Genomic DNA, 14300 nt, shown 5'->3' with positions numbered 1-14300 from the left:
AGGCTATTGTAAATGGAATCATTTTCCTACATCCTTTCTCAATTTGTTCATTGTTGGTGAATAGAAAGGCTACTGATTTTTGTAAGTTGATTTTGTATCCTGCTACATTGGTGAACCTGTTCATAATGCCAAGAGTTTTAGGGTGGAGTTATTTGGGTCTTTGAGAAATAGGATCATGTTGTCTACAAATAAAGATACTTTGACTATTTCTTTACCTATTTGTATGCCTATTTTTTCTTCTTGCTTTATTTTTCTGGAAAGAAATTCCAGGACTACGTTGAATAGGAGAGGGGAGAGTGTGAATCCTTTTCTCATTCCTGACTTTAGGGGAATGGTTTCAGTTTTTCACCATTAAGTATGATGTTGGCTATAGGTTTGTCATATACAGCATTTATAATGTTGAAGTACATTCCTTCTATTCCTAGTTTTCTTAAAGCTTTTACCATGAATTGGTGTTGAATCTTATCAAAGCCTTTTACTTCAGCTATTGAGATGTTCAATTGGTTTTTGTCTTTGCTTTTGTTGGTGTGCAGTATTATATTTCTTGATTTCCATATGTTGAACTATCTCTGCATTCCTGGGATGAAGCTGATTTGGTCATGGTGAATGATCTTTCTGTTACGTTGTTGGAATAAGTCTGATATTATATTATTGAGGACTTTTACATAAATGTTCATTAGGTAGAGTAGCTTATAGTTCTCCTCTTTGGATGTATCTTCGTCTGGTTTGGGGATCATTGTAATACTGGCTTCACATGAAGCCAGTATTCCTTCTCTTTCTGTTTTGTGAAAAAATTAAGGGAGTTGGTATTAGTTCTCCTTTAATGGTCTGGTAGAATTCAAGAGAGAATTCATCAGTTCCTGGTTATCTTTTTGAGAAACACTTTATTTCTACTTCAATTTCATTTTGTGTTATAAAACCAGGAGGTGACTATCCTCTTGGTTCAGTTTTGGATGGTCTTCAGTAGCTAGAAATTTTTCCATTTCTCCAAGATTTTCCAATTTATTGAATATAGGTTCTCAAAGTAGTCTCTGATGAATCCCAGGATTTCCTTGGTGTTTATTGTTATCTCCCCTTTTTGTTTCTGATTTTACTGACTTGGATCTTTTTCCTCATTTTAGGCAGACTTGCCAGGGGCTTGTCAGTCTTGTTTAATTTTTCAAAGAATGAGTTTTTGTTTTGTTGATTCTTTGTTTTTTTTGTCTTTATTTCATTAATTGGCTATAAACCTTCCTTTAAGGACTGCAATTGCTGTTTCCTATAGGTTCTGCTAGGTGGTGTTTTCATTTTCACTAAATTCCAGGAAACTTTTAATTTCCTCTCTTATTTCATCTTTGACCCACTAATCATTGAACAATGTATTATGCAGCCTTCAATTTTTTGCATATTTTCTGCTGTTTTTTTATTGTTGAGTTCTAGTTTTCATGTATTGTTATCAGACAGAATGCAGGAGATTATTTCTATTTTCTCATATTTATTGAGGCTTGCTTTGTGCTCTAAGATATGGTCAATTTTGGAGAAGGTTCCATGAGATTCTGAGAAGAATTTATATTGTGCAGATGTTGGCTGAAATCGTCTGCAGACACAGTAAGGACCATTTGATTTATGGTGGGTTTAGTTTTAGAATTTCTTTATTGATTTTTGTTTGTATAACCTATCTGTTGGTGATGGGGTGTGTTAAGGTCTCCCACTACCACTGTGTTGGAGTGTGCATTTGCTTTTAAGTCCTTCATAGCACATTTGATGAAATTGTGTGCACTGACATTGGGTGCATATAGGCTAATATTTGATATTTCCTTTTGGTGTATTTCCTCTTTTATTAGGTGTATGCTTTCTTTTTTATCTCATTTGCTTAATGTAAGTTTGAAATCTACTTTGTATGATAGCAGTATTGTTATTTTGGCTTGTTTTGGGGGCCCTTGGCTTGGTAAGACTTCTTCCAGCCTTTTACCGTAAGCCAGTGTTTGTTTCTGTCTATGAGATGGGTCTCCTGTAAACAACAGATTGTTGTATCTTCCTTTTTAATTCTGTTTACCAAACAGTGACTTTTGATGAGGGAGTTGAATCCATTGACATTCAGTGTTAATATTGTTAGGAATGTGGTGATTCCTGCAATTCAGTTGTTTTTGTTACTTAAGGGTTTGATTGTGTGCAGCTAAATTAGTGCTACTCTGATTCCTTGTCTTGTCTTCTCCTGTGGTTTGGTGCTGCCTGTCATTTTGTGGTTTTGTTTACTTTCATGTTCTGTGTGCAGAATTCCTTGTAGAATCTCATGTAGTGTTGACTGGGTCAACATACATTGTTTTAATTTCTACTTATTGTGGAAGATTTTTATTGCTCCATTTATTTTCATTGATAGAATTGCTGGGTAGATATCCTAGGTTTGAAGTTACTTTCATTCAGTGCCCAATATACCTCACTGCATGCCCTTCATGCTTTTCATGTTTCTGTTGAGAAATCTGTATGATTTTGATGGGTTTACCTTTATATGTTATTTTTTTTTCTCTCCTATAGGCTTCAGTATTTTTTCTCTGTTCTCTGTGCTTGTTGTTTTAATGGTAATATGCCATGGGGAGTTTCCATTTTGGTCAAGTCTGTTGGTATTCTGGAGAATTCCTCTACCTGGATGGGCAAAAGTTTCTTGAGATTTGGGAAACTTTCTGTTATTATTTTATTGAATATATTATTTTATTGAATATATTATGAATCCCTTTTGCTTGGACCTCTTCTCCTCCTTCAATGCCCATGATTCTTTGGTTTGGTCTTTTGATGGTGTCACTGAGTTCTTGCATATTCTTTTTGCAGCTCTTGGGTTTCTTGTTTAAGATTTCTTCTGTTTTTCCTTTAATTTATATTTTATATTTGAGGCCTGAAATTCTGTCTTCCACTTGTTCTAGTCTGCTAGAATGGCCTTCCATTGTTTTTGTGTTTCTGTTTCATTCTTTTTATGAGGTTTTCCATACCTTTGGTATACTCCCCTTAAATATTTCCTATTTTCATCTTTAATTCAGTTAGGTCTCTTATATAGTGCCTTTTGTTTCACTTTGGTATTTAAGATGTTTCTTAGTTCATTCATTTATTTCTGCCTTCTCATTTTCTTTATTTTTGGCATTTTGAATTTTCTTGAGTGAATCTTGTACATCTTTGTTTATCCATTTCTAGTATCTCATATCTAGTATTTCTCAGTGATTTCTTGCAAGACTTCTTTCTGAGGGTATTTTTATGATCATCACTGTGCTATTTAGTGCCATTTATTATTGTTTAGTTGGGGTCAGGAACTGGGTACTTAATTTCTTCATTTCCCACTGAATCCTGTATTGAATTAGTTTTTTTGACCCAGGTGGTTTTCATCCCTTCTTCTTCTTCCCATCGCTCCACTTGGTGTTGTGCAACTATGTTTTGTTGCTGGTTTTAATTGCCTGTTTCTTTCCCTTGATTCAATTTTTGTGTTGTGACTTTCTTAGCTGTTAGCTATGTTGGAGTGCTAGTTGTGTCTGTGGCCTGGAGTTTTAATTCAGCAATATTGATTATATATAAAATAGAATATCTCTTGGTGATATTATCTATAAACAGTGAAAGTTGTGGGGATAATGTTTATTAGGCTAGATATAGAAATTTGGGAAATTGGTGAGGGTGGCACTAAAATGGGTGTGTTGGATGTAGGGTCAGTGAGTGGGGGAGGAGGTATGTGGGCTGCTTGGATTTGTGGCCCTTGTGTGTTTGGGTGAATTTCTGTTAAAGTGAAGGATGCTTTTGTCAGGGATAGCAGGGGGTTGGGTTTGTTTAAAGTTGGTACAGTAAGCTAGTCAGCAGGTGGTGAGTGTGTAAGGGGGTAGTGTGTTGACATGTTGGTGGAGGATGGGTGGGGGAGGTTAAGATGGAGAGAGAGTGGATGAGAAGGGGAAGAAAGAATAGTTCAGAGGGAAAACAATGGATTGTAGCACAGGAAAAGGAGGGAGAATGAAGGAGGTGAGAATAGGGATGAGAAGATTGTGATGGCGAAATTGATAGTACAGAAAGAAAATAGAAATAAAAATCTTAAAAACCATAATAAAAAAAAATAAATAAATAACATAATAAGAAGAACCAGGTTAAGGAAAAATAGAATTTTAGTCTTTGGTTATTTTCTGGAGTTATTCCTCTAGCATCCATCCAGTCCTGGTATTGGCATACAAACAGAAGGTGAGGTGGTCTCACCAGGTGAGGTGTTTGAAAGTAGTGTTTGGATCTTCTGTCCACCAGTTCAATTGAAAGTGTGAGGTAAGGTAAATCTCCCAGTTCTTGCAGGATGGTCAGAGCTATTGCTGTCACCAGCCAGCAGCTGTGTTATCTTTCAGCCGTCATTGTTTAGTCATCTCCTACCCCAGCAAGTTTGGGCAGTTCAGTTTTGAACGATGTCTTCTGGTCTAGATCAGCCCTGGGATCCAATACCTGCCCTGCTTTGGGAGGTGTCTTGTCACCCTGCCCTTGCTATCAGCCTTTTGCTGCCTTTCTTGTGTTTGTTCACTGAGAGTTCTGTGCTGAGAGTTTAACTCTTTGTCCCACCCCTTTTCTCATGGGCAAGTTCCCCCTTCCCACCATTGGTATTAGGTTGCAGTTCATGGTTTACATTTTTCAGTTTTGTTGGGGGGAGGGAATCAGTCTGTCTTGGTGCTGTATTGGTTAGTCTTCCTGGTGGTTGAGTATGGAGTCATGCATGGTGAGTGATGCTCACCTGTTTTCTCTGCCAATTCATGCACAGGCAGGTTTGGAGCTGGTGGCAGCAGGAAGAAATGGTGCCAAGTTTTCTCAGTGCAGCTAGCTGTGGGGAGGATTTCCATGGTCTACAGGTCAGGATGTCACAGAGTTTGATTCTGATTGATGTTCAGAATTGTGCTTGATGGAAGAAGGAGAAGAGAAGAAAAGAAAAAAGAGAGAGAAATGGCCAGTAATGGTCTTCCCAAGGCTGGACTAGCCTTGCTAGCTGTGGTGATGTTTTGCAGCTGTTAGTTGCAATTAAAGGCTAATTTAAGGGCCAGTCGACTTTTTTTCTACACCTAAAGTGAAGAATTGGGCAATCAGAATTACCCAAGTGTAGCTCCAATATCTGAAGGAGATTTCTGGAGACATGAACTTAGGTTTTCTGATTCTGTATCCTTGCCTCCATCTTGGATCTCCATAATGTTTGTTTTTCTTAAGATTACTTTGGCTACTTAGGTTTTGTGGTTCTTCATAAATTGTGGGAATTTTAAAACTGTTTTTGCTAAAACATCATTAATGTTGCCTTCAGATGTGCATTGAGTAGGTAGATTGATTTCAATATTTTGACATTTTAAGTATATAAATTCTTTGAGGCCATTTTAAAATTTCTGTATTGCCTTTAGTTTATTTTGTCAAGTTTTTACAGATTTCACTAGACATATTTCACATTCTTGGATAAATTTATTATGAATTATTTTACTTTCAAACCTGTAAGTAGAATTGTTTTCTTGATTTTTAGGTATTTTGTTGTTAATGAATAGAATTGCTGCTGACTTCTGTATATTTTATTTTGTATATTGTGTCCTGTATATTTATAAATTTCACTTATTAATTAGTTTTTTCTGATAGCACAAACATTATTTCCTAAAATAATGTTCAAAGTTTAAAAGGTTAAAAAAGTACCTCATATAGGTGTATGAAAAAAGAATTATGTCACTGAAGGCATAGCCCAAATGGCATAGGGCTTTTCTAGTAAGTTTGTCATGCTTGACTGAGTTCAATATCCTGTAGTGCCTAAAACAGTGAAAATAATGTAATTAAGCCTGGGAAAATTGTTTTTTAAACATAAGTGAGATGTAGCTCAACTGTAAGGTGCTGCTGGGTTCCATCCCCAGCAGTGGAAAAATTGTCATTAAAATTTTGTAGAAGGAGGAGATAAGAACAATAATGTAAGGGGTGAAATTGATCAAAGTACATTGTATGCATATCAAACTAAAAACCCTTTGTATAATCTATACACATTAATTAAAATAAGAAAGAAAAACTTAGCAAGACTACATTCCTACAAAGCTGGGAGTAGGTTGTACATACCTGTGATCCAAGCTATGTGGAAAAATGTCTGCCTAGCAATAGTAATGCCCTGACTTCAAATTCCAAATAAATAAAATAAATTTTATTTGAAATTTATTTCAAATAAATAAAATAAATTTTATTTGAAATTTATTTCAAATAAATAAATAATACTTAGAACACATTGAAAAGTCAGTCAGCACATGCTCTTAAAATTATGTATTTGAAAAAATATAACCATTTATTCATTCTTTCTAAGAACCAAATAAAATTGGCACATCAACACTTTGAATTCCATCTTGGTTATTTAATATTTGTTATTTGTCTTATTTTACTTTTCATATATTTCTATTATTTATAATTGTATTTTCACTGTTTTTAATCTGATCTCTACTTCTTTTTGTCTGTATATTTATTTATACATATATATTATGTACACATATATTATTTATATATATGTATATATAAATGTGTGCATGTATACACACATTTATCTTTACAGAGAGAGGTGAAAAACAAAATTGTTGCAAAACATTGAGACAGGTAGGCCAATTGGTGGAGAAATTGTGGGAGAAAAGGTTATTTTTCATAAATTTGATGATCCAAATGTCAAAATTGAGAAAATGAAAAGGACAAATGTTACATATTACTCACATTTGAAGTACAAGAAATGTAGTACACACTTTGGATTCTCCAGTAGGTGGTTCAAAGGAGACATGATTAAGGAAAACTAGAAATGCTCATGATGCATGTAGTTCTCTGCTGTACTGTGGATATTGATTCTTTTTTCCCATAATGCATCCAAGTTCCACTAAAGCCAGGCCAGAATTCAGCAAAAGTGAAATATTTATTTTATCACATAAATTAAGCACCTTATGTGCTTTTATTGACTTTTGAGGAGTGTAATAATTTTTTCATTGATGGTGAGAGCAATTTGCTCTTAGAGAAGTATGCGTTCACAAAATTATGAGTAAAGATCACTCAATGATTCTGAAGACAATAGATGGCTGACAATTTCTACACATCAACTGAGCTGTTTAATGCACAAAGGAGAACTCACTTTTTTGCATTTTTAAGGTTTCTTTTAATTTGTTATTATCCTTTGGCTGCATTTGGTCAAACCTGTATGTAATAAATCCATGAAAATTGAGTTATTGCACTAATATGCACAGAGAGTGAAAATATAATAGCAATCAGTAGTGACTGGTGGAAAGTGCATATGGAGTTTCAATTGGGATGATGAAAGTATTTTATAGATACATGGTGGTTATGGTTGCACATAATGTTACTGTATTTAATGTTGCAGTCTTCTGTACATTAAAATTGTTAAAATTATTAATTTTACAACATTAATATGCATATTTCCACAATAAAGCACACAAAGATATTTATTTTATATACCAAAGCAATCTGCAGTTTGGACAAGAATTATTGTTGCAGACAGAAATTAAGGACTCTAAGTCATAGATATATAGGACAAAGTTAGTTCAGTTGGGAACCACTAAAAGAGCAAATTCAATGAGTGACAGAGTTCATAGTTTTGCTTGCAGTGATATGGCTCTAGTAGAAAAGCAATCATTTAGCAGAGATTTTTAAAAGCCAGGTCATTCATTGAACATTTTATTCGAGGAATGCATAGAACACCCCATTGGTGCTATTATCTTAAAGTTACAAAGACTTAATTTGGAGTTTATCAGTCTATACAGGTAGCAGGAAATAATTACTTGCACAGAGGGCAATCAAAATTCTACCTGGAGAGCTGGGAGTTAGGCTGAAAAGATCTTTCTGGGCTGAACCCTTCTGCTATATTTTTAATTTTACAGGTCTACCATAATGTTCATTGATACTCAAGACTATAAATGAGAGAGCTTGTTAATCCCATTGTATTCTATATCCACCAAATCCAACAACACCCACCATTTAAATTAAATAACCACATATATAATTACCTTGTTAATTATTTCCTACTGGATACCTACTTAGGATTTTGAATTCATGCCTATTTAGTTTGCAGACAAGTGATTCCTTCAAGATTACCTATTTCCCAGGGTTGCATAGCTCAATTAAAGGTAATTAAAGTCATTTATACAATCAGTTTCACTCCCAAAATTAACATTCAAATTAAACACAAATGGTCACATACCTTCATTTGGATATTGCTCACATTTTGGAGATTTTCTCTCCCATTAATAATTCTATTTCTTTTTTAAAATTTCTTTTATTCATACATGCACACAATGTTTGGGTGATTTCTCCCCTCTTCCCCTGATACTTCTATTTCTATACTCCTAACCCATGGCTCAACGTAATTAATATGAAAGTGTTTGAATTTCCCTCACATTAGTTTCAATAGAGGGCTGCAGTCAGCTACTGCTTCCAAAAAACAGTTAAGAATGTTACTGTATTTCAAAGTACTTGATCATTCAGTGTTAAGGATTGTGTTATATTTCTTGAAATAGGGACATTTATTATGCATTTCAATTTCAATACAGTGTGATTTCTAGAATCAAGTGGGAGTCCTTGTAGCACTGACATATCTCTCAGGGAGAAAATTCTATTTCTGTAACAAAAGGCAAGATTTCAGAAAGTACAGGTAAGAATAAATCACTTTAGATGAGTAAAAAGCAAATGAGGAGTAGGAAGAAATATCTCTTTACAAAATTTAATAACCCTTTATGAAAAATCCTTGAAAGTAGTAATAATAGAATGTAATTTGATATAATAGAGATAAATAAAAGTGATGAAGATAAGGAATGAAGGAGTCAAATTATTCCAGTAGCAGATGATATGATTCTATACTTAAAATATCCTGAAGACTGCATCAAAAACTCTGCAAAGTGAAAGTACTTTGAACTCATATGGAAAATCAAGACCTAAAAAAAATCAACAATGTGATAATATTTGGTTTTGGAACCAGAGGTGGAAGGGTTAGGAATGAAGAGGATGTCAGGGAGCTCAGGTAGATTAATATACATATGTAAATGACTCTATACTTAAATATAATATAATATTAATTTTGTGTACAAACTCTACTTGTTCACACGTCTTCTGAAATGTAAACAGTTTAAGTGGAAATACAGAAGTTCATTTTCAGCTTACTAAAAGCTTCCTATTTCTTGACAAAAAAACAGTAGCCTTATTCTGTCTACCTTACAAACAAAGAAGAGAGAAATTATTGGAATAAAGATCAAAGTGAACAACTCAAAGACTATCAAGAAGCTCAGAGAAGAGAGTGATCATCCAGGATTTGTCATGTGTTAACATTTACTGTGATTCCTGTGTGAGATGTTTGTCACTTGTCCTATAGATATTGGAGGAATGGTAGCAAACCTTTTATTTGCAGGAACATAAAGTGAAGAGTGAGCAGTGGTCTCTGTCTTGATTGACAGAGAAGAGAAATGGCCTATTGAGAGTGACCCCACAATATTCTAAATTAAATTGTCAGTCTCTGAGTAAGACATACATATCATTGTCATAGTTCACTAATCTGCAAAAGACGTGAAGTAGAGGTAAAGACACTTTAGTCACACATCTTCCTCAAGAACATTTAAAAGAATTTTCAATTTCCTCAGTAGAGATGAAACCAAGGCCTGATTTTAAATATGTTTGAATTTGAATGGCCTGATTCAAAATTGCCAAAGATTGTAGACAGGTATAATGAGATACAGGAATGGGGAAAAGGGAACAAAATATAATGAATTACTGCATATCTGATATTTATGTAATTTTTCTTCTAACTTCAATTGTTCTTCAATTTTTGTGGCCCATGTCACTCCCTGTACTCTACTGTGATCTACTAGAAACATCCTAATGGAAGAGCACAGAAAGGAAGGAGTCTCATCCTGGAGTGAAAAAGAAGTGATATGACTGACATAGTGGTCAAGGGTACACGTTGCCAGAATTCTTTTCCCTGAGTTCACTCTGTCTACAGTAAGATAGTGGAATTCAAACATGACTTCAGATTTGTCAACCTAAACAAATTGCACAAGTTACATAAAAATGGGCTGCTTCTGTCTTTGATGGAGCATAAAAATTGTACAGCATTTTTGACCTGAGGAAGACTCTATAGATGAGACAACCTACACATAAAACATGTCTCAGAGCCTGGCATACAGATGTCACTGTGCAATGGCTCATATTATGAGTATTGTCTTCATTGTAATGGTCACTCTCATCCCTGCCTTTTCAAAATTTTTATAAGAGACACGTGCATCCAAGGCACAGTTCTACAAAGAATTTGAAGCAGACATTTCTTCTGTTGTTTATTCAATTAAAATGGAAAGTAATCTATGTAACAGATTCTGTCTTGGGAAAAACAATGTACAGAACTTGTCCTATGCAAACAAATTTTTTATTGTGACCCATAAGGTGTAACCATTTGATTTTAGAATAAAATACCATTTACACTGGAATTGGCACTACATAATACAAAGTAAATGGGACCCATATTAATTTGGAAAACATTCAAATTTCAGGCAGTTTCTCTTTATAGGAAAATGAGCAATATACAAACATATAGTGATGTAAAAATGCACACTGAATCATCTGGGGGATGGGATTACTAGGTTCTTTTTATTATGTTATTGTTGAACTGGGGATACATTTTGACTTTTACAAAAGTTCTTATAAGATATCATAGTTGAATTCATCCTCTTCACCATTCTACTTTATTCCCCTTCTTGCAATTCCTGGAATACTTTCAACACATTTTAAAATTTACATCCACGTGTACATAGTATTTTCATTACCTTCACCCTCATAAGATTTTACTTTTTTAAACTTAAATTTTGTGCCTTATTTCCCACAAATTTGTCTATGAAAGCTGCACAGTTGTACTAATGATGGAAAAACAATGTCTTGCCTTCATCTTCATTTCCCCATGCACTCATATATTTGCACTATGTTGCTGCTGTCCTATGCCCAGGGATTGTAGACAAGTACAGTGGATACAGGAATGGGGAAAGGGAACAGAATGTGGTGAATTATTGCATACCTGATATTTATATAATTTTTCTTCTAATTTCAATTGTTCTTCAATTTTGAGGCCCATGACACTCCCTGAACTCTACTGTGATCTACTAGAAACATCCTAATGGAAGAGCACAGAAAGGAAGGAGTCTAATCCTGGAGTGACCAGGAAATGATATGCCAGTTTGTCCTATACCTGACAACCATCTATTTCCTGTGCCAAGATTTTACATGAATGCATTCTTAAAAACAGGCCTCCTGATGAAGATAAACATGGGAGGATGAGATGTAAGTGTGAAGACCAATGGACTGGAGAAAACAACCTGAAGGGCTTAGCTGACATTGGAAGTACACTCATGTAATCCTATGTAGTTTGAACTCCAAGATTAAGGTTGGAGAGCAACCTGGGAAAAAAGTTGGCCAAACCCTATCTCACCTAACATACTGGGTGTGATTGTACACATATCTAATCCCAGCTGCAGACAGGTTTATGTGGAGAAATCAAGGTCCAGACTGGATCTAGGAAAAGTCTTGGACTCTATCTGAGAAGTAACTGAAGAAAAAACCATATGTACATCTAACTGAACTTTTGAACCCTTGTCTGCCTCAGAGCCAATGATACCTCAGTATCAGTGCCCAGGATTTATGTCAGATAAAGCCTCTTGAAGCAGACAACTATGAGAGGAGGAGACAATGGATACTAAGATTAGTTTCTTCTCCTATGAAGTCTCTTCAAGGCATTATTAATGTCCTTGTTCCTCAGGCTATAGATGAAGGGATTCAGCATTGGAGTGACCACAGTGTACATCACAGAGTCTACCATATCCTTGCTGGGAGAATGTGATACAGATGAACCAAGGTAGGCTCCAATCCCTGTTCCATAAAATAAGCACACAACTCATAGGTGAGACCCAGAGGTAGAAAAGGATTTATGCCTCGCACAAAATGATGAGATTTTCATAATGGAAGAAACAATTCTATAGTAAGACCAAAGGATCCCTGACATGGGGAAAAATCCACATATGGCACTGACAATATATGTAGCTATGTTTTTAGTGACAGTATCAGAACAAGCAAGATAAAGTATTTGAGAAGGGTGGCAGAAGTAATTGGAAATTTTCATATCCTTGAAGGAAGTAATAGGTAAGACAATCAAAGTGTGTAGCAGGGAGTCTGAAGAACTACCCAAAAATGAGAGCAAAATAACAAGACACAGAAATGAGGATTCATAATGATTGTGTAATGTAGGGACTGACAGATGGCCACAAACCTGTCATAGGTTATCACAGTCAGAAGCAGATCGTCCATACATACAAAAATGAGATTAATAGACATCTGCACCAGACAGTCCACATAAGAGATCACTGTGCTATTCATTCTGATGTCTGAAATCAGCTTTGGGACTGTGGCAGAGACAAACCAGATATAGGCCAAGGACAGGTTCAAGAGAAAGAAGTACATGAGTAAGTGGAGTTGCATGTCCATGGTGACAACCAAGATGATGAGCATGTTACCAACCACTGTGATGAGGTACATTGTCAGAAATAGTCCAAACAAAATAGGTTGCATTTCTGGATCTTCTGTAAGTTTCATAGGGTAAAATATTGAAGTACATGTTATATTTTGTGCTTTTCTACTTCTTAGACACTTATTGAGAAGGAAAATGCATTGGAAACTGAAGCAAAAAAGCAGGCATCTAGACTCATGTATATTCTGAACTCAGGTATGCAAAAGTCATATCTTCCTACTTGAGGTTCATATAATTTTAGCAATATTTCTCAACCGCAAGAAACCAAACATTCAATCTCATTCAGGTTTTTTTGTTATTTACCCCCTTTCTACCATATGCACTTCATGGTCTGTATTTTTGGTTCCCTGGAGATTGAGCAAAGAGATTCTTGAAGACTATACACGCATTCTACAAACTGAGCCACACACCTGAGATATACATCTACTTTAAGATATTCAAACGCACATGTTATCAAGCCAAGAAGATTAAGGATAACACGATTAAGAGCACAGTAAACAGTAAAAATATTTCCTACACTTTTCAAACAACAGAGAATAATCAATATCCGTTTCTCAACATTAAAAAAAATTCTAAAAACAGAAATGTAAGAAGCATCCAAATATAGTGCATTTGGTTATAAAAAGATACATATTCTCTTGGCTTAGTGTATTTATAAGCACTAAAAAGATAGGGCTATATTATCTGTAAAATAAATTAAACTCATTAATTCATAATCAGAAATCGCTGTGTTTTCTGTGATCTCCATGGAGTTTCATTTCATGTTTTCTGCAGTGTATTTAAATTTTATTTGTTTTTGACAGTCTAGTGAGGGGTAAATATAATCAAACTATGCTATATTCGTGCTTGAAAATGTCACAATGTAACCCATTATATTGAATAACATATGCTAATGATGGTATTGTTTGTTAAAATGTTTAATATGAAATCATGGACCTTGAATTTGGTGAACTTGAAAATTTTGATAAAGTTGGTTTAAACACCCTTAATCATATGTCATCCTGATCACAAATATGGCACAAGTTCATAGATCATCAATAAATGATTTAAAAGAAATAAATGATTGAATACAACCTGTATTTTAACTTTTTTACCAGGCAAATACATTTGCCTCAATCTTATAAAATTCTGATAAAATACCAGGCATAAGGGAGCTTTATGCTTTTTATATTTAGTGATTCTGAATTCTATATTAGCATAATAATGTACTTCATTGTTTAATTGGTAGTGTATTTTCTCATTTGCAGGTAAATACTTTGATATTTGGAAATCCCGAAAACTCAGGTTTGATTACCAAACTTTGGCTTCCAATAAGCAGACTTTTCACATCAATCTTACCTGATGAATGGATTGCAATTGCCTCACTTCAACTGCGTGAAGGAAACTCGGGTACACTGTTTAGTCAAGCTGCACCATGATTTTCACACTATGAAATAATTAAAAAATAAAAAATATATAGAAGAGCACAGGAAATATTCAAACACACCAGCAATGCTAACCAATTTCATCTATAAAATACAGCTAGTAATTATCTACTACATATTACTGGTGAAAGAAGATGTTTTGAAATAAATATGAGTTGTATAACTTGTGATTCTCAATTACCTTTACTCTTATATTTATCTGTCATAATTAAAAAATATCCAAATAACCTCATCACAGAAAAAAATCAAATAAATCCTATCTGCTTGTGAAGATCACCTATTATTTCTCACACTAAATTTGAGAAAATTTGTCTTAGATTATGCTGTGGAAGTTAGAAAATGATTCAAGA

At 34.5% G+C, this 14300-nt stretch overlaps 1 protein-coding gene across 1 annotated transcript in view; it reads left to right on the top strand.

Annotated features, from left to right (window-relative positions):
* The window catches only part of LOC109680847 (olfactory receptor 7D4-like), a 52836-nt gene that overhangs the window by 23616 nt on the left and 14920 nt on the right, over positions 1–14300 (top strand). The window lies entirely within an intron of this gene.

Source organism: Castor canadensis, chromosome 14, assembly GCF_047511655.1.
Source record: "Castor canadensis chromosome 14, mCasCan1.hap1v2, whole genome shotgun sequence".
NCBI lineage: Eukaryota > Metazoa > Chordata > Mammalia > Rodentia > Castoridae > Castor > Castor canadensis.
Note: the sequence above shows the minus strand (reverse complement) of the source record. Positions and strands in the feature narration are given on the sequence as shown.